The 20710-nt window shown below is 32.8% G+C and overlaps 2 protein-coding genes across 2 annotated transcripts in view; one reads left to right on the plus strand and one right to left on the minus strand.

Annotated features, from left to right (window-relative positions):
* Positions 1 to 9538, minus strand: part of LOC148302355 (uncharacterized) — a 44043-nt gene extending 34505 nt beyond the window's left edge. The window contains exon 1 of the mRNA XM_088271734.1: positions 9192 to 9538. The gene's annotated coding sequence lies outside the window, so the exon portion shown is untranslated. The remainder of the gene's footprint in view (positions 1 to 9191) is intronic.
* The window catches only part of Uck (Uridine-cytidine kinase), a 332661-nt gene that overhangs the window by 301552 nt on the left and 10399 nt on the right, over positions 1 to 20710 (plus strand). The window lies entirely within an intron of this gene.

Here is a 20710-nt window from a genome sequence, read left to right on the forward strand (position 1 = left end):
TGGATATGTATTTAATACACACACATATACATAAATATATTTATGTATATATATATATATATATATATATATATATATATATATATATATATATATATATATATATATATATATATATATATATATATATATATATATATATATATATATATATATATATATATATATATATATATATATATATATATTAATATATATATATATAAATATAAATAAATGTATATATACACATATATATGTTTACATATAAACACATTACAATAATTAAAGGAAAACCCCTTCTTTAACTACCAAAATTCCTTTTAATTTTTTAAAAAAATTATATTATGGATATAATGAGTATTTCGCTCACTCCTTTCAAGAACGTCATATGTCAAAAATCATAAATTTTCAGAAAATGTACTATATCCTAGCAAAAGCGGCATATTTTTAACTTAATATTTACCCGCTACAGGGCAGAAAGTGTTTTTTTTGCATTTTGTATTGTTTAATTATTTTTTTAAATAAACTTAATATTTTTCAAATGGAGAAAAAAACATTAAGGTTTATCTATAAAGATCTGTTCAATAAGTGGCTCTATATTTATTTTTCATACATTGTATTATATTTTTAAACTTTAAAAACGATCTCTTGAAAAATCAAGCTTTTTGATTAATGACGTTGTTGAAAGGAGTGATCGATTTGTTTATGTCATATGAACCTTAAAAGCTTGCACACTTCACTCCAAGGTTTAAACTAAAGATAAATAAAAAAACTTCGAAAGTAGACTGAATGCAGTCGAAATGCGATTTCTCAGAAGAATGTGCGACAAAACGATGTATGATAGATGTGCGAATAGTGAAATAAGGAAGGAATGCAAAGCTGAGATAAGCATTATCAATAAAATTAAGAAAGGTGTGTTGAGATGGTTTGGACATGTAGAACGAATGAGTGAGGAAAGAACGGTAAAACAAATTTGTGAGGCGAATGTTATTGGGAAAAGAAGCAGAGGAAGACCGAGAAAAACATGGCACGATTATGTATGCCAAATACTTGAAAGTGGTCAGGTAAGGAGTCGTAACAATCGGCGGGTATGTATGAGGAGATGCATGAACGTTGAAGAGGCGAAGAATGTTTGCAAGGACAGAGGCGTTCTATTCTCTCTGCCTACCCCTGCGGGGAAGCGGCGTGATGGTTAGTTAGTTAGTTAGTTATAAATAAAGTGCGCTGGCTTATACAAATCTAATTCGTTCGTCGTTCTTTTTATATTTTCCCAAGTATCGTTATCGCATCACAAATTCTACACATCCTTCAAGTCTGACTACCGAACTGGACATACAGTGAACAAAGGTGGTGTATAATAAAGGGCCGTTTTCATAGATTATCCCTCTCAATCCCACATTCATCCCTAATCATCTCATTTCTCACACGCACTTCTAACGACACCTCTTCTGTCCTCGTGAACTCCCGATAATGTGTCATTTCGCCATCTTTCTACTGTCTTTAGACTTAAGAATTAATAAATAAATTCTAGCTTTATATCTGTCTCTTCTATAGTATAGGTTAATTGTTTGAAGCGGTACGAGTAAAGATAGGCATTATCTACAACATTTTGAGTGTGTCCAAATACTTGTTCACAAAATCTGGATTATCTCCAATAACAGGAGTTATTTCTAGTGAAGTTCTAGTGATTCAAGAACAAGGTTTCTAAATTGGTTCATTTATATAGAACTTCCAAGAATTTGAGTTGTGTGGTTGTCAATAATGGGTAGAATTGGTGAATGTTACAAGTGTGTAAAGTGATCATTTAAACCCGCCTATGACGGTCGTCAGCCCCGTTATTTACATATTCCCAGATTTATATACTTCATCTTTGATGAGATGTCAAAAAATAATATAAGCATTATCGATCAAATAAAGGCCGAATACCATATACGTTTGATCGCAATCAGCATTTGACGTATTATTTTTTTCCAAGCACCGTTTTTAAATTGAAAACATTAGTTTTTATTCGAATTAAATATATGGTTTTGAAAAGAAAAGAGGTCAAATTATAAGCTTAATAATAAAAATGAAAATGGTATTTTCTGGCGTTTCTCATATGTGTGATTATAATCCAGGATTCGGATCTCACATACTAATTTAAGAGTTTCTGTTTAATAAAAAAGCTTCTTTACATCTCACCAATAGGTGTCTCTAGTGAAGTTCTAGTGATTCAAGAACAAGGTTTCTAAATTGGTTCATATATATAGAACTTCCAAGAATTTGAGTAGTGTGGTTGTCAATAATGGGTAAAATTGGTGAATGTTACACGTGTGTAAAGTGATCACTTAAACCAGCCTATGACGGTCGTCAGCCCCGTAAATGCCCAGACTTCCATATTCTTCTTCATCTTTGATGATATTTCAAAAAATTATATGAGCATTATCGATCAAATAAAGGCCCAATATACGTTTAATCTCAACTAACATTTAACGTAATTATTATTTTGTTTAAACACCGTTTTTGTATTGAAAACATTAGTTTAAATTCGAATTGAATGTATGGTTTTGAAAAGAAAAGAGTTATTGAAAGGTAACGAGTAAAAAGAAATAATTTTTCAAATGTTAAATTAAACACTGATTTTTTGAGTCTACTAAGTTCAACTCAATTATCTTATTAGTCTCAAAAATCGGTGTTTGATTTTTTCACATTGAAAATATCAATTAAAATGGAGTTCTACAAATTGAACGTCAAATCTATAAATGAATAAAAAATATTAAAATATTTTTTCTTTTTTATTTGTGTTTCAGTCTTGTTTAACTAAATCCTAATATGAGTAATGGATATTACTCATCGGGAATATTATATATCGCTCACTCTTTTCAACGTCATATATCAAAAATCGTCAATTTTCAGTTTTGCATGTTTTCGGAATGCCCAGAAAATGTACGATATCCCAGCAATAGCGGCATATTTTTAACATAATATTTACCCGCTACAGGGCAAAAAGTGTTGTTTTTTTGCATTTTGAAAAAAATGTATTGTTTAATTATTTTTTTAAATATGCTTTTTTTCAATGGAGATAAAATATTCAGGTTTTACCTAAAAAGATCTGTTGCACAGTAAAAAGTTCAATAAGTGGCTTGATATTTATTTTTAATATATTTTATTATATTTTTAAACTTCAAAAACGATCTCCTAAAAATCACGTTTTTTGATATAAGACGTTGTTGAAAGGAGTGAGCGATATGTGACATTTATGTATTAAGAAAAATTAAAAATCGTTTAACATTTTCCATGCCTTTTTTCCTGAATTTTCTTTTCTCACAAAATGCATAGCATAGGTGCTATGCATATTGCGGATTAAGGCGTTTTTTAACAATATTTTCAGTGCATTCAAATCTTCGTACACAAACCATTTGATTTAACCTAACTTTTAATTATTTTTTATAAATATTTTTTAATCTCGAAAGGAACGAAAAAGTTATGACAGGAAGAATTCCTAGTATTCGAAATAATTTGAGAGAATTTCTCATTCATTTTGTATATTGAATGCATTGTTAACTTTGTGGTTAGTAAATACGAGTATAACACTCTCCTTATTAAACATTTACAAAAATTATACAATTTAAAAAAATTATAAAAATTTGTATAATTATTGTAAGCATACACGAATTATGTAAATATTTTCCTTAGCAAAGCGATGTTGTGCGTCATATTAAAAAAAATAACAAAATTCAAACAAAAACTTTCTTTTAATTTTAAAGTTGGTACTATAATAATAAATGGGACATTTTTAAAGTTTGAGTATTATAAAAATATTTTCCCTATGACTTATGACAGCTATTAACCAATTTGAACAAGTTCTCCACTTATTCTTCAGCATCGAGTATTAAGGTATACAGTATGCAGTATAACATAGATATAACGGACCTCTATTTCACAAATTTCATATATGACGGACAAAAAATTCGGTTAAATGTAAAAAAAACCTCCTGTTTATTAACAATATTATTTGTTTATAATATTTTATACATGCTTAAATTGTATTAATTGTTTCGGCATTAACTTTGTGGTAAGACATGTTACAATGATTAAAGAAAACACTTGTTTTTATACCACTTAGGTTTTATTAAAAACTACTAGTTTCAGAAGCTAAACTTCCATCATTCAGGTCTGAATAATAACTAGGTTATTATTTAGACCTGAATGATGGAAGTTTAGCTTCTGAAACTAGTAGTCTTTAATAAAACTTAAATGGTATAAAAGCAAGTGTTTTCTTTAATCATTGCTTAAATTGTAGTGTCGCCGCATACTCTACGCATTTTCAATTATTTTCTATCATTGCATAGTGCGCATTTTCGTTATTTTAGATAGTTGATTATGAAAAAAACAACCAACTTCAAAAGGGCAAAAAAATGTTGATTTGAAATGTTGATACCAGTCAAGTGAATAAATATTACAGTGAAAAAATCACCTAAATTTATTTTACCCCCCTTGGGAATCGAACCCGGGACCTCTAGAACGGTAGCCGAGTAAAAATTACAAAAGCGGAGATATTATAATTAAGTTACAATAAAAAATTTAAAGTGATTTTAAAACAAAGTTACATTTTAATTATAAAATGGAAAATAACGAAGTTAGTGCTTCAAATATAAATTATAAATGTTGATTACTTTTTCCTTGGATTACCGAAAGCTAGCGCGTCGATATCAAATAGCAACGTCACTTCATGACGAGTGTCTGAAGGAAGTAATGTAATTTTGTTTGTGTTTTGTATGGTCTATTTAAATCTAAATAAATTGCTCGTATAATGTTATTCAATTTTTATGCAACTTATAATTTGAACAATTATATTGTTAACACATTTAAAGTGCATTTCTTTATTCCAATATGACAAAACACTGCAATGAACATGAAAAAAGGTTATTTGAGGTATTTAAACCCTATTTTTATAAAACGGACTTTCGGCTTTAGCGGACACCCCCTCCCCCCAACGAATCATTCCCATTATGTGTTATTATTGACTCATAAATTAATATGAAATATTATAACACTATTGGTAACATTTTTATTGAAATCTGTAGAGAAGTAAGGGAGATATGAAGGTTTAAACTTTAGATATTTGAATAAAACGAAAAACGGACACCGCTCTACGTCATCAAATTTCACGGCATCGGGTGTGTTATGGGGCGTATCTCTTTATGTATCTGCTTTATAGAGTTGTAATACAGTAGTAGTGTGGATTCGTTTCTGTGACGTCATTCGTTACCAAGTTATGAAAACAACTTTTTACGAACGCGAATTTTACAAAAGAAAATGATGACTGAAAAAATTGTTTATATCGGCTGTTATAAACATAAAACGAGTCTTACACAATCCTTTACAGGTTGAGTATGTTAAATTATATATTCCTCCCGAGTGATAATACCCTATTAGTCAGTTATATCGAGGGCTTACTGTACGTTACTTTTGACGTTGCGTGATTCAACTCTCGACTTGGCATTCCTCATGTCAGTTTTGTTGATACGAGAAACACTTTATAACCTTACTCTGAAGCTTTCCCCATTATAGTGCTCACACAAAACGATGAGTCGTGACTCTGCCGCTTTTGGGGATAATGCGCCGCGACAGGAACATTGAAAAATCCAACATGGATAAAGTTGGATTTGAATACTAAGCCGGGTTTACATCGAACCCGTATCTGACGCCAGTAATAGAGACGAGAGCTGACACGTAGTCATTGGTCGAGTATATTGAACGAACGAATATTCTGCTGTTCCCTCTGCCTACCCCTGCGGTTTGTTAGCTAGTTATAATCAGTGGCGTGCATTTCGTATAGGCACATAAGCAGTGCCTTACCCTAATGGAATGGAAAAAATATGGAAAACTTTGATGACATAAAAAAAAATACTAGTTTTCTCAGTTATTTACCCCCGACTAAACACTCGTTATAAGAGTTATTTTATTTTATATTTTTAGATATTTAACAGAACATTACATAAATACATTTACAATAATGAATAACAAATAAAACAGGTAATTGAAACATTCCAATTACAAAATTTCACAAATTTTAAATGAGTTAAAAGTATGACGGTCGTCAGCCCCGTAAATGCCCAGACTTCCATATTCTTCTTCATCTTTGATGAGATGTCAAAAAATAATGTGAAAATAACTCTATTTGGACACACTCAAAATGTTGCAAATAAATTATCTGGTCAAATTATAAGCTTAAATAATAAAAGTGAAAATGGTATTTTCTGGCGTTTCTCATGTGTGTGATTATAATCCAGGATTCGGACCTCACATAGTAATAAAAGAGTTTCTGCTTAGTAAAAAGCTTATTTTCATCTCACCAATAGATGTCTCTAGTGAAGTTCTAGTGATTCAAGAACAATGTTTCAAAATTGGTGCACATATTCAGAACTTCCAAAAATTTGAGTGGTGTGGTTGTCAATGATGGGTAGAATGGGTGAATGTTACACGTGTGTAAAGTGACCACTTAAACCAGCCTATGACGGTCGTCAGCCCCGTAAATGCCCAGACTTCCATATTCTTCTTCATCTTTGGTGTAACATTCACCAATTCTACCCATTATTGACAACCACACTACTCAAATTCTTGGAAGTTCTGTATATGTGCACCAATTTTGAAACATTGTTCTTGAATCACTAGATCTTCACTAGAGACATCTATTGGTGAGATGAAAATAAGCTTTTTATTATGCAGAAACTCTTTTATTAGTATGTGAGGTCTGAATCCTGGATTAAAGTGATCACTTAAACCAGCCTATGACGGTCGTCAGCCCCGTAAATGCCCAGACTTCCATATTCTTTTTCATCTTTGATGAGATGTCAAAAACTATTATGAAAATAACTCCTGTAACTGGAGATAATCTAGATTTTGTGAACAAGTATTTGGACACACTCAAAATATTGTGAAATATTTATCATTCGAAATAACAAGGGACAAGATATAAGAAAGTTTGAAGAACGCTAATTTTAATTCGCGGTACTTGCGTTGATTTCCACAAAGCTGTATTATGGCAATCCTTATTTTGACGTAAGTCGTCTACTGTGGAGGCCTCCATTCATTTACGTGATTAAAAAAATTGTAAAGAACTTGGAGGGGCTGCCATAAGTGTGGAGTACAGGAAGAAGAAAGAATGCGGTCTTTTAATGGGATGTGTTATATCCTGTGTTGGGTAGGTTGTGGTGTGTACGTCTGACGAAAGGAAGCGATGTGTTGTACCTACAAACCGCTTGAATTGTCTGGAAAAACCGCAAATTCCAAATATTTTTTATTTAAAATTTATTTTGATTTATTTTGTACATTTTGAATATTAAAGCCATTGTTAACATTGTGGTATGGTCATATAACACTCTCCTTATAATTCATCGTTCACTTTGTGAAGTATTTCTCAGCATTTCTTCTCCACGTTATAATGGATACATTTAAACGGCCGATATAATCAATATTTTCTTGTGGAAAATTCGCCTTCGTAAAAACGATGTTTTCGTAATTTGGTAATGAATGACGTCACAGAAACGGTGGGCGTATTTTAATATTGGTAACATTGCTAAATTATTGGCGGCTCTATTTGTTGATGTCTATGATCCACCCTCCCACCCCCCTCCCCTCATATTTGTATAACACAAATGGTAGTGTAGTGGTAAACAAACAATCCACACTACTACTATTACAGATCTATAAACCATAGACAATAAACTATATAACGTCATAAAACGTTCGATGACGGAAATTTGATGACGTATGCGAACGCTCGTTTTTCGTTTTATTTAAGTATCTAAAGTTTAAACCTTAATATCTCCCTTAGTTCTTTACAGATTTCAAAAAGAATGTTATTGATAGTCTTGTGATTTTTCATATTAATCTATTAGCCAATAAACCAACATCGTGACAAAAATCTAGTGTCTGGAAAAACAACAAATTCCAAACACTTCGCTCACTCCTTTCAACAACGTCATATATAAAAAATCGACAATTTTCAGTTGTGCATGTTTTCGGAATGTCAAGAAAATGTCCTATATCCCAGCAAAAGCGGCATATTTTTAACTCAATATTTACCCGCTACAGGGCAGAAAGTGTTGTTTTTATATTTTGAAGAAAAGGCATTGTTTAATTATTTTTTTCAATGTACTAAATATTTTTCAAATGGTAAAAAACATTCGTGTTTTACCTAAAAAGATCTGTTGCACAGTAAAAAGTTCAATAAGTGGCTTCATATTTTTTTTAATACATTTTATTTTATTTTTAAACTTTGAAAACGATCTCCTGAAAAATCAAGTTTTTTAATTTATGACGTTGTTGAAAGGAGTGAGCGTCTTGTTTATTTAATTGCTACTATACTGATTCTTATCTGCGCCCAATAATGCACTCCGAGCGCCTATTCTACCTTCACATTTTATACTTACTACAAAACTTTTCCATCTCCACTTTCTTTCCCATATAGCAATCCTTCACCGTACATTATCTGCATTCGTTCATAATATGCACATCGGCATTATGAGCGACAGTAATTTCCTACGTGGACGAGACGTAACGGAATACGGGTAGGATTTCTACGTGGACTTTGTGTTACAAGGTCAAATATTAACGGGATTATTCTAGTTTACTTTTTGTTGGTTGAAAGATATTGCTTTACAGCAATAAACTCGATATAACTTTATGTAAATACATAACTTGTATACACATAACTATATGTAAGAAAAAATACGTTTTTATGTAAGCTTCATTCAAAAAAATATTTTAAGTACTATTTTTTTTTAAAACAGATAATAAAATATTTTTTCGTTTTCTAAAATTTATATTTTGGTATATTTTATCCTATCCCTCTGATTTTTTAAAAAAAAAATTAAATAATATACATATATATAAAATCAATCTAGAAAATATAGGTATTTTAAAAATATAATTTTGGAATAATTCGTTTTTAAATGCATTTTTCATTACGATTTTAAATTAGAATACGATTATATATACTATTTATCTGCCTCCATAGTTTAGTGGGTACCGCGTTTGTCTAACACGTTTAAAGTTACTGTAATTCATGAGTGAAAATCATATTATAGCATATATACATACATATATGTGTACCCTACACACCTTTAAACAAAACAGCGCTCTATGTTTAATACCTCATTATTGAAATTTTAAACATTTAAAGTAATATTTTATTTTATTTCAAGTAGTCAATATATTGTTACCTTATTACACCCAGCAAACACAATAACGATATACGTTTTCTAATCGATATGTTTGGGCAAGCAGTTACCCCACACACTTTAGAACAAAACGGCCCTCTAGGCGGGTACCTACCCGGAGGTTGTATCGTTTTTTTCGCTTCCATAGATAAAACACACTACAAGTTCAAACGGCGCTCGCCCATACAATACGCGGACGCACAACTTTTGACGTTTGTAAAGCCGCGCGGAAGGAAACGGCGTAGGTACCGCGTGCGGTAATCCAGTTAGGAAAAATAGAAATATTATATTGTGTTCATTCCCGGTCGTGAAAGGCGGCCGGCGCGGGAAAATCTCGATTCGTACTAATCCGTTTCATTGTGAAGTGACAGCGGGTGACAGCGAACGGAGATTGTCGCACCGACACTGCGGTCGGCCATCTTGCGGGTCCCATTAGCCGCGACAATGCGTTTATTTTTACGAGAACCCTCGCTAAATCATCGGCAGATATTCTTCGGATCGCTAAATGCCGAACTTCGCGCCGAAATGTCGCGTTTTATTATTAAAATGAAACGGCGGCCGGATTGCGAAAGGCTACGCTATTTTTATTTTTATTTTCATTTCACAAATTTCGAAACAGGAGCAAGCTTGCTCCCCCATGAGATTTCAAATGCAAAACGACCATCTATTTTCTTCGTAGATGCTTTATAAAGATAGCGTAATTCTTCTACTTACCATTACCCTCTCTCAATTATGCATAGGACACTACATAGTAAGGAAGAAATGCGAAACGTCCATCTATTTTCTTCGTAGATGCTGGACAAAGATACCGTATTTCTTCTTCTAACCTTTATTCGCACCCAATGGTGCATAGGGCACTAGATTGTATGAGAGCAGTGTTCTTCTTTGTGATGATTGGTTTGCTTCTTTCATCGTCAGTCTACAGCCTACTCAATCCTCCGCTCGTCTTTTCAACTCGGCGTACCCGCTACAAAGCATATCGGATATAATTTGGTCCATGTACGTTAAGCGGGTCGTCAAAACGACTATCTATTTTCTTTGCAGATGCTTGATAAAGATACCTTATTTCTTGTTCTAACTCTTCTGCACCCAATGGCGCATAGGGCACTGCATCGTATGGACACATTATTATTCTTCGTGATGATTGATTTGCATCTTTTGTGGTCAGTCACTATCCTCCGGTCGTCTCTTCAACTTGGCGTACCCGCTACAACGCATATCGAAGATAATTTAGTCTATGTAGGAAGCGGGTTTAATTGAACTTATTGCAAAACAGGGCTCCACAAGATAGACCCCAAAAATATTGAGATAAGACATAGGGAGAATAAAAAATGACGTCGGAAGACCTCAAAAAGATGGTCATAGCCGCTGTGGGGGGTAGAACCTGGCTGCAAACAGCAACAAAAAGGAAATGGAGGGATACGGAAGAAGCCTATATCCTGTAGTGAAGGACAGAAGGCTAGAGAATTGGTATTCAAGATAACTCAGAAGGAACAAGACCACCTGGGAGACCTCCAAAACTATGGTGTGACAGCTGTCAGTCCACAATACAAGAGACGGATAACGGAACATACAGATCTTAGGATCTATAGGAAGAAAGAAGAAGATTTCAACGTCACACCACCATTTTTAGACAATGACAACAAAAAAAATAGTAAAAACACAAAAACATAAATATCGTGGATGTATTGGCAAAAAACGTTAACTCGAAAATATAGGATTTTTGACTTAATGATTCAGTATTATAAAGTTTTTAACGTTCTATAAACTGGAAAAATAAATAAAGAAGTTTGAAATGTCATATTTATTTGGTTTCAAAAGAAAATTCAACGTTAAGTTAAATAGCGGGTATTTTATTCAGGCTAAAAGCTTTAAATAACAGGGATTTTACAGTTAAAGTTTTTTGTCAGTATACCCACGATATGTAAACGAATCGGGTTATGGTCATGTGCCCTATGCACTATTGTGTGGAGATAAGGAAAGATAAATAAGTTTTACTAGCTTTTATGAGATGATCGTTAAAAGCGTAATTAATAGTGATGTCGATATCGACTAAAATAAATGTTAATTTATTTTCGAACCAATCAAATCACATTGTTATGGCAACATTATTTATGATAATTGCTACAGTAGCAGATTGCATGCGGGGTTGCCAAATGTTTTGCAACACGACATAGTATTTTAAATGTATTTATTTAAATCAGGAGCGGTCGTATTTTTACCGCCAATTTCATCTATGGTTCTATCTGTCAAACAGCTGTCAAGATCCGTAGGTACTCTCGATAATTTATTTTGTCTTGTAAATAGAAACGATTCAAATGACTGTCATTTTTATTATTGTGTGTGATCATAATTTTTTTTAAATATATATCTAAATAATATTTGGATGTAGAGTGACCTGTAAGCGCTGGTATTAAAGGTATATCATGTGTGCAAGGAAAGCGATTTGCTGATGAAATTTGACAAGTCGAAAGTCAGTTTTTGAAAGAAATTAATGTAGATCTGGGTGTAAAATTGGAAAAAGGAGCAGAGGAAGGCCGAGAAAAACTTGGCACGATCAGGTATGCCAAATACTTGAGAGTGGTCAGGTTAGGAGTCGTAATAATCGGCGGGTATGTATGAGGAGATGCATGAACGTGGAAGAGGCAAAGAATCTTTGCATAGACAGAGTGGTGTGGCATTCTATCCTCTCTGCCTACCCCTGCAGGGAAGCGGCGTGATGGTTAGTTAGTTTATACATATGTATATTTAATTCTGTAAATGTTGGTTGAGGACCTCTTTTACTGCTCATTAGTATGGGGAAGTCCTGTATTCTCTGAAACATAACAAAAATTGTGTTAATATATCGCTCACTCTTTTCAAGAACGTCATAAATCAAAAATCGTAAATTTTCAATTTTGCATGTTTTCGGAATGCCCAGAAAGTGTACTATATCCCAGAAAAAGCGGCATATTTTAAACTTAATATTTACCCGCTACAGGGCAGAAAGAGTCGTTTTTGCATTTTGAAAAAAAGGTATTATTTAATTATTTTTTAAATAAAATAAATATTTTTCAAATGGAGAAAAAACTTTCAGGTTTTACCTAAAAAGATCGGTTGCATAGTGAAAAGTTTCATAAGTGATACATTATAGTTTTAAACTTTAAAAACGTTCTCCTGGAAAATCAAGTTTTTTGATTTATGACGTTCTTTAAAGGAGTGAGCAATATACGCTTTAAATTTTAGTTTGCAATTCATATGTTGATTTTTACTGATCAAATTGAATTGAAAATTGAATTGAATTGAACATGTGGAACGAAAGTAGTTGGATCAGCTTAGTTCAGTAGAATCGGGAGAGAAATAAAAAAGAGAGACGCATTATCGTAAACGTCATATAAATCCCTTCAAATCACACTTCTAGCAGCGTAAAATAAAATATGAAATATAAGATTTCATTTTCGATATTAGATACAAGGCATGCGGATATTAAAGTCACAAATATATTCTGTTTTAATTATTTACAAAATATGATGACGTCAGTGCCCGGCGCTACCCGTGGATTACAAACGCTGGATTTTATTATATACGATTTTTTTATTGAAACATTTATTTGTTAACTATAAATTTGTTACACATAAATACATAATATATATTTTTTCAAACCCTTATCAGCACCCCAATGGTGCACAGGGCACTACATCATATAAACGCAGTGTTATCTTGATCATTAACACGTGAAGGAAAGGTGATCAGTCCTCCGCTTCAGGTACCAGTCCAGGGTAATATTGAATAAATATTGATTATATCATTAATCTATTTGACCCCCCCTGGGAATCGAACCCGGGACCTCCGGAATAGTAGCCGAGCGTGCTGACCATACATATCAGTGTTTTTTTCACTGTAATATTTATTCAATATTACCCTGGACTGGTACCTGAAGCGGAGGGCTGATCATCTTTCCTTCATGTGTAAACGATCAAGATAACTCTGCGTTTATATTACGCAGTGCCCTATGCACCATTGTTATATAATTATATCATAGAATAAAAAAAAAATGTTTATTTTTTTCCGATCGCCATTATTATCTGTTTTTTCAATGCTATTTTTTCTATTCATATGCACCCGGAGCCCAGAAAACAGAAGAAATTCACAATTTTCGCGAAGCCCCAAACAACTGAAGCGTTCCGTTAAGAGGCCAGACTAGAAAAGGTGCGTTCGTTTTCATTAAGTTTTCACGCGGCTACCTTAGGCAAATGGCCGGGGTCGAATTTACACCTCCTAGGAGCATTGCGAAACGCATTCAGGTTTTTACAGCGTACGTCCGAAGCGTCGTAAGTGGCGGGCCGATATTAATAATAAATATTATCCGGCGCGTTGAATGCGTCGTTAAAAAATATGCCGGTTGTCTGGGGTGCCGTAAACCGGGCCGCAATTTGGACCACAATTTGGACCCCTGCCAATATCCATCGCCGCGCGGGCAATACTGATTCGGCCCGCAGAGAAGTGACAGTTACTGCCATTCAACAGTTTTATCGGTTCGTTGTGAGCTTTTTTTTGTGTAGTGAGAACAACGTTTTTATGCACACTTGAGGACTTGTTGATGCCTCGATGTTATGAGCTACTAGCGTTTCCGGATTTGAGTATTTTTTATTAATTTAATTTATTGATTCGGGGCTCATTTTGCGGTAACACCATATCACTTTTTAACTCTTACCACTCTGTAGGCCAGACATTCTGGCCCGTATGGTTCTAGTAGGCAGCTCCGTGGGCCACAATGTCTGGCCCGGCGCAGGTATAACTTTAATCACTGATTTCTCTATCACCCAAGTATATTCTACCAAAAAATATTTCAGATAAATGCAGCTAATCTTAATTAACATGGTCATACGAATTGCCAGACAGTGTCCCAAAATTAGGGAACTAAAATATTTATTTTAGTGGTAGAAAAACGTCGCATTTTTTTGATCAGAGTAGCTGATCAGTTATGAGAAAAAGTGGTCAGAGTGGAAAGGGTTAATTTAAGTTTTGACGGTTTTTTTTTGTTTAAACCCGGGTTTTTCTGGGTTTATTTGTCGGAATTTTCGGGTATGTCCAGTGATGGGATTCAAAATTTTCATGAACCAGTTCGCGCTTTAGGTACTACCCCCCCCGCTTATAAAAAAAACAGTTTTTTAAATTTATTAATTTATTTGTTTTTTTTTATTCTGCTCATAAACAGAACATTCACATAACAATTGAGAATGCTCCAGTTATAATAGTGGGTACAGATTTAAAAGTCAATTAAAAGTAATATTATAATGTTGTAGAACATCAATCATAATATCGTAGTCATACAGGACAAAGTGACCAAGTGCATTTTTAACAAAAACGTGATTATTGACTATTTGATATCTTACTAGCTTAATATTGCCCTAAAAAAATCCCAAAGCGATTTAAACTTGGAAGTATTAATATATTTACTGGTTAAAAATGACTAACTGCATTGATGTTTATTTTCTTGCCAAGCAAAAGTGACTTAAACGGCCCTCCTGAACATTTTACGTTTTGTTAGTTGGTCACTTTCTCCTGTACGACTACGATATATGTGTGTATATACAAGCTCTGTAACAAAGTAGGTATCTGCATCCTACATGAACTAATAACTAAAAAATAATAATAATGAACAGAGTACATAAAAGAAAATAACTTAAAAATAATTCAGTCAGTTTTGAAACGTATTTCTATCACGATTTTCTTTTTACTAAGTGCAATAACTATTTTTTATATTATTTCGAGAAATAAAAATACTTTGTTTTCTGATCCACCCACATTTTTATTAACTAACTAGTTTCGGCAACAACCTGTTGCCCTCTTCAGGGTTTAATTTATGACTAAACATATATATAAAAAAGAAACAGTGTACAAGTTGTTGGGTTTCAAAAGGGTAGGGGTGGGGGTAATGGTGTTTTAAGGAGGGGTTAGAGCAAGGAAGGGGATAACTGTGTTTAGGTTGGGTTTGATTTTATGGGAAAAATATTAAAAATGGGACTTTGACTTACGTTTATTTGATTGTTAATTATATTTAATTTTTGTTTAACCGCTTTTTTTATTTCTAAAACCTCTAAATTATTAATTTGACTAGTTCTGTTATTTCAATGTAAAATTTCTATCCCACCTTCAAAATTGAACGAATGATTATTTGATAAGATGTAGTCCGCGAATTCCGAAAAATTGTTATTGTTAAGACATCTCATATCGCTCACTCCTTTCAAGAACGTCATAAATCAAAAATTGTGAATTTTCAGTTGTGCATGTTTTCGGAATGCCCCAAAAATGTACTATATCCCAGCAAAATCAGCATATTTTAACTTAATATTTACCCACTACAGGGCGGAAAGTGTTGTTTTTGAATTTTGAAGAAAATGTATTGTTTATTAATTTTGTTTAAATATACTAATTATTTTTCAAATGGAGAAAAAACCTTCAGGTTTTTCCTAAAAAGATCTGTTGCACAGTAAAAAGTTCAATAAGTGGCTTGATATTTATTTTTGATACATTGTATTCTATTTTTAAACTTTAAAAACGTTCTCCTGAAAAATCAAGTGTTTTGATTTATGACGTTCTTGAAAGAAGTGAGCGATATGTTCTATTTTTTATTTATATTTCCAATATATTTTTTCTCTTCGTGAGGTTCAAATATTTTTACAACGTGGCGGTCCAAGTAATCCGAGAGTGCTGCGATGCATGATCTCAATCGGAATATTGTGTAACAACATAGGGTTAAGGACCGGTTCGGCGAATTCTGAAAATTTTAGGCACCGGTTCTAGCGAGCCGGCTGAATCCCACCACTGGATATATCCAAAACCTTTCTTTCACTAAATTTATTCAATATTACCGAAGCAGAGGGCTGATCACCAATCCTCTGTGTGTTAGAATATTAATAAATTGTATAAAGAGCCTTCCGTTTAGGTGAATAATATAATCAGAAAATGAACCTAGAGAGAAAATGTTTATTTTCTTCAAGACATTTAAGTGATTAAGCTAACCATAGAATGAATGAAATAAGTCAGGGGTCGACAAACTAAAATCCAAGATTATAACATATCCATAGTTTTGTATACATAATGGACTATATTTTGAATAGATTATTGTCACGATGTTGGTTTATTATCTTATAAATTAATATGAAAAATCATAACACTATCGATAAAATTCTTGTTGAAATCTGTAGAAAACTAAGGGAGATATGAAGGTTTAAACTTTAGATATTTGAATAAAACAAAAAACGTGCGTTCGCATACGTCATTAAATTTCCGTCATCGAAAGTTTTATGACGTCATATGGTTTATTGTCTGTGGTTTATAGAGCTGTAATAGTAGTAGTGTGGATTGTTTGTTTACCACTACACTACCATTTGTGTTATACAAATATGAGGGAGGGGGGGTGGGAGGGTGGATCATAGACTTCAACAAATAGATTAGCCAATAATTTAGCGATGTTACCAATATTAAAATGACTCCATCGTTTCCGTGGCGTCAAATATGAGGGGAGGGGGGAGGTTGGTTATCAAAACATGTCCATCGTTTCTGTGACATCATTCATTACCAACTTACGAAAACAACGTATTTACGAAGGCGAATTTTCCAAAAGAAAATGATGAATAAAAATATTAATTAAAATATAAATGACTTTTTAGCCCTTTTCAATTGATTATGACTTGTAATCCAATACGACATGGCCGAATGAAGCGATCTATTTCAGATCAACTCACCTCCATTTTTCATTTATGAATAGGTCTTCTATATTTACTTTCATGATTTAATGACTTTATAGCAGGTTATACAACTTTATTGCATAATAATCAAAGTTTTTTTGACCAAAAGAGGAAGGTGTTAGGTTTTATTTGATGTGTTTTTGTGTTTTGGAACATATTAATACTATGTACATTTCCGTAAAGTATGTTAATTGGGATGTGTGTGTTTGTGATCAATAATTAATTAATTTGTTTTTTGTCCGATCGCCATTTTGATCTGTTTTTCCTTCTCAAAAGTTTGCCGACCCCTTTAATAGGCTATCGAATTAGGTGAGTACCTAACCAGGTAGACCTGGCCACAAAAACAAATGATTGATGGGCCATTATTGATTTTTCTCTCCTGGCAATAATTAATTAACCATCCAGCGGAGACCAAATAATATTCGGGCATCAATCAATATACATATTTATTTTGGGGTCCCAGAATCTAATTGGAAAATACTATTAACTTTACTGTCTGCGCTAAGAAAGGAAGTTTAATACTTGTGTTTGCGGGTGATAAATTATCGGGTATTATAGATGTGTTAATTCAGGTTCAGGTTCAGTGCTGCAGAACAGCGTTTATTATTTAATATAATTTTGTACTTAAGTTATACATATTTATATATATACATATATATTTTTTTATTGGACACTGTCTATCCTCACTAGGTATTTGGAGATACCTGTTCTGAGGTAGGCAGGGTATGCTTATTCTTTTTATAATACAGCTTTATATATATTTTAATGATAATATAAAAGCGGTAAGACTGAAATAATATGAAATAATAATTATAAAAAGAAAGCAAATAGAGAGTTGAACTAAAAGAAAAGTAAAATCTAAAGGAGTAATATTATAAAATTAGAAAATAGGATTAGAAAATAGGATTATATAGATTTATATTATCCACTGACACTTCGTGATGGAATTGCATTTTTAATTTATTATTAGATTAAAACCAATATTTTTAGCTTTTCACTTTTTTATTTGACCAGCGACCGGGTTTCGTCGTTACCGACATCATCAGACTGGTGATGTCGGTAACGTCTGATGATGTCGGAACCAGTCTGATGATGTCGGTAACGACGAAACCCGGTCGCTGGTCAAATAAAAAAGTGGAAAAGCTAAAAATATTGGTTTTAATCTAATAATAAATTAGGATTATATAATTATAAAACACTGACACATAGATTAATCACACACAAACTTTTATTTGCTGCTCCAGCTGGGATCTTCCAATTTTTAGGAGCCATTCTTTTGTGTGCATTTTGAATTTATTTCCAACTGAACATAATATTTCTTGTGGGAGCATATTATAAATTTTAGGGCCTATAAAATTTGAATGTCTTTGGGCAAATTATATCGATAGTGCTTATATCAGCCTTGCATTATTTCCTTAAATCACCATTCGAACATCTATCATACATAAAGTGACCATTCGTCCCGTTTTGAACGGGATCCCGTTTTCAGATAGCCTGTCCCGTTGTCCCCAAGTAAAGTTTCGGGACGTCGAAATGTCCCGTTTTCAAAAAAATTTAAAAAAAATTAAAAAGTAAAAAAATCGACGGTAGTGTGTAGTATAGCCATTTCATATAACTTGCTTAGCAAAACCTAGCTTGATTTAGACTTTTCACAGATGAATAAGTTGTGGACAACAGAAAAAACACAAATACAAGTCGGAGTAATTTAAGAGATGTTATAAGTTAAGATAATTTTTTAAAAATCCTGCCAAGAATTTCATTCTTATTTAAAAGCAAACCCACTTATACTTGCAAAATTTGTTCATCAGAAAAATATAAAACAACACTTTTTTTTATATTCATACTATTTATTCCTCTTTTTTCTTTATCAACATTCCATTTCTTTTTAATAAAACATAAAAAGCTATGAAAAAATACGAGTTTTCTTGAATATACATACTATTACGTAAAAATTGGTAAATGTCCCGTTTTGAGGACAAAAACAAATGGTCAGTTTTATCATACAAGGTACGACGAGATGGATTGGACCTATGTACCTGCATGCAATGGACCTTTGTCAGAAGGAAGGAATATCTAATTTCACACACTCAACCTATAAAGGATTGTATTAGACTCGTTTTGTGTTTATAACAGCCGATATAATCAATATTTTCATTCATCATTTTCTTTTGGAAAATTCGCCTTCGAAAAAACGTTATTTTCGTAAGTTGGCAATGAATGTCGCCACAGAAACGATGGAGTTATTTTAATGTTGGTGTCATTGCTAATTTATTGGCGGCTCTATTTGTTGATGTTTATGGTCCACCCTCCCACCCCCCTCCCTTCATATTTGTATAACACAAATAGCAGTGTATTGGTATACAAACAATCCATACTACTACTATTACAGCTCTATAAACCATGGACAATAAACCATATGACGTCATAAAACGTTCGATGACGGAAATTTGATGAAGTATGCGAACGCACGTTTTTCGTTTTATTAAAATATCTAAAGTTTAAACCTTCATATCTCCCTTAGTTCTCTCCAGATTTCAATAAGAATGTCACCGATAGACTTGTGACTTTTCATATTAATCTTTTAGCCAATAAACTAACATCGTGACAAAAGTCTATTGTACGTTAAGCCAAATGCCAGGTCGTAAGCCCTGGGATGCTCAGACTTCCATCTTTTTCATATATAAACGATCGATGTTTTATCTCGTGTATGTATCGTGGGTGTACTGGCAACAAACGTTAACTCGAAAATATGCAATTTACTTAATGCTGCAGTATAATAAAGTTTTTAACGTTCTATAAACTGCTAAGATACACTAAGTAGTTTGAATTGTCATATTTATCTGGGTTTAAAAGTAAAATCAGCTTTAAGTTTCATAGCGGATATTTTATTCAGGCTAAAAGTATAAAATAATAAGGATTTATTAAAACAGAGATTTTAGTTATATTATTTGCTAGTATACCCTCGATATGGTATATCTACCTCCGTAGTGTAGTTGTCAGCGCGTTTGGCTACCGTGCTGGAGGTCCCAGGTTCGATTACCAGGGGGATCAAAATGAATAGGGTGATTTTCACTCTAATATGTTTGTATTTAATGGTTGGAAGGGTAATAAATAGAGGGGGGAGTTAAGGAACGCGAGTGTTTGTAAAAAGAAGCAGATAATGATTTTTGTTTTATTAATATTTAAAAAAATATGTATTACTAAATTTTCTAAATTGTCATCCTTTGTAACCGAGTGTTATAATTATCAATAAATTATATAAAGTGACATCTAGCGCCGTGACACAGAGACTTGAAATCTAAATAGTTCGTGTAAATCTCAGAAGATGGCGTTAAACATGTTATTTATTTATTTTAGCATTTGAACAATTACTTCATTGGAAAAAAAATTATCTTATCTACAACAGCAAAATAAAAATTTTTGATGTAATTTAACTATGAAAACCTTTTACTAAAAGTACCGTAGAACGGGCTACTTGAACTTTGATGTGTTACTTGAGCCTAGTACAAAAAAAATATTTTGTATTCGGTTTACAATAATGAACATATCGACATGATTCATTGTTTCCCTGACAGGTGACACTTATATGTTTATTATTGTAGACCAAATACATTTAAATCTTTTTTTGCACTGGGCTTAAGTAACACATCAAAGTTCAAGCAGCCCCGTTCTACGGTAGGTACTTTGAACACTTGAAAATGATAAGTCAGTAAGTCACAATAATCGGTAGGTTGAAGAGGTGAAGAATGTTTGCAAATACAGAGTGGTGTGGCATTCTGTCCTCTCTGT

The sequence above is a fragment of the Brachycentrus maculatus genome, unplaced genomic scaffold (genome assembly GCF_059751285.1).
Source record: "Brachycentrus maculatus isolate JH-2025_06_01 unplaced genomic scaffold, ASM5975128v1 h1tg000459l, whole genome shotgun sequence".
NCBI lineage: Eukaryota > Metazoa > Arthropoda > Insecta > Trichoptera > Brachycentridae > Brachycentrus > Brachycentrus maculatus.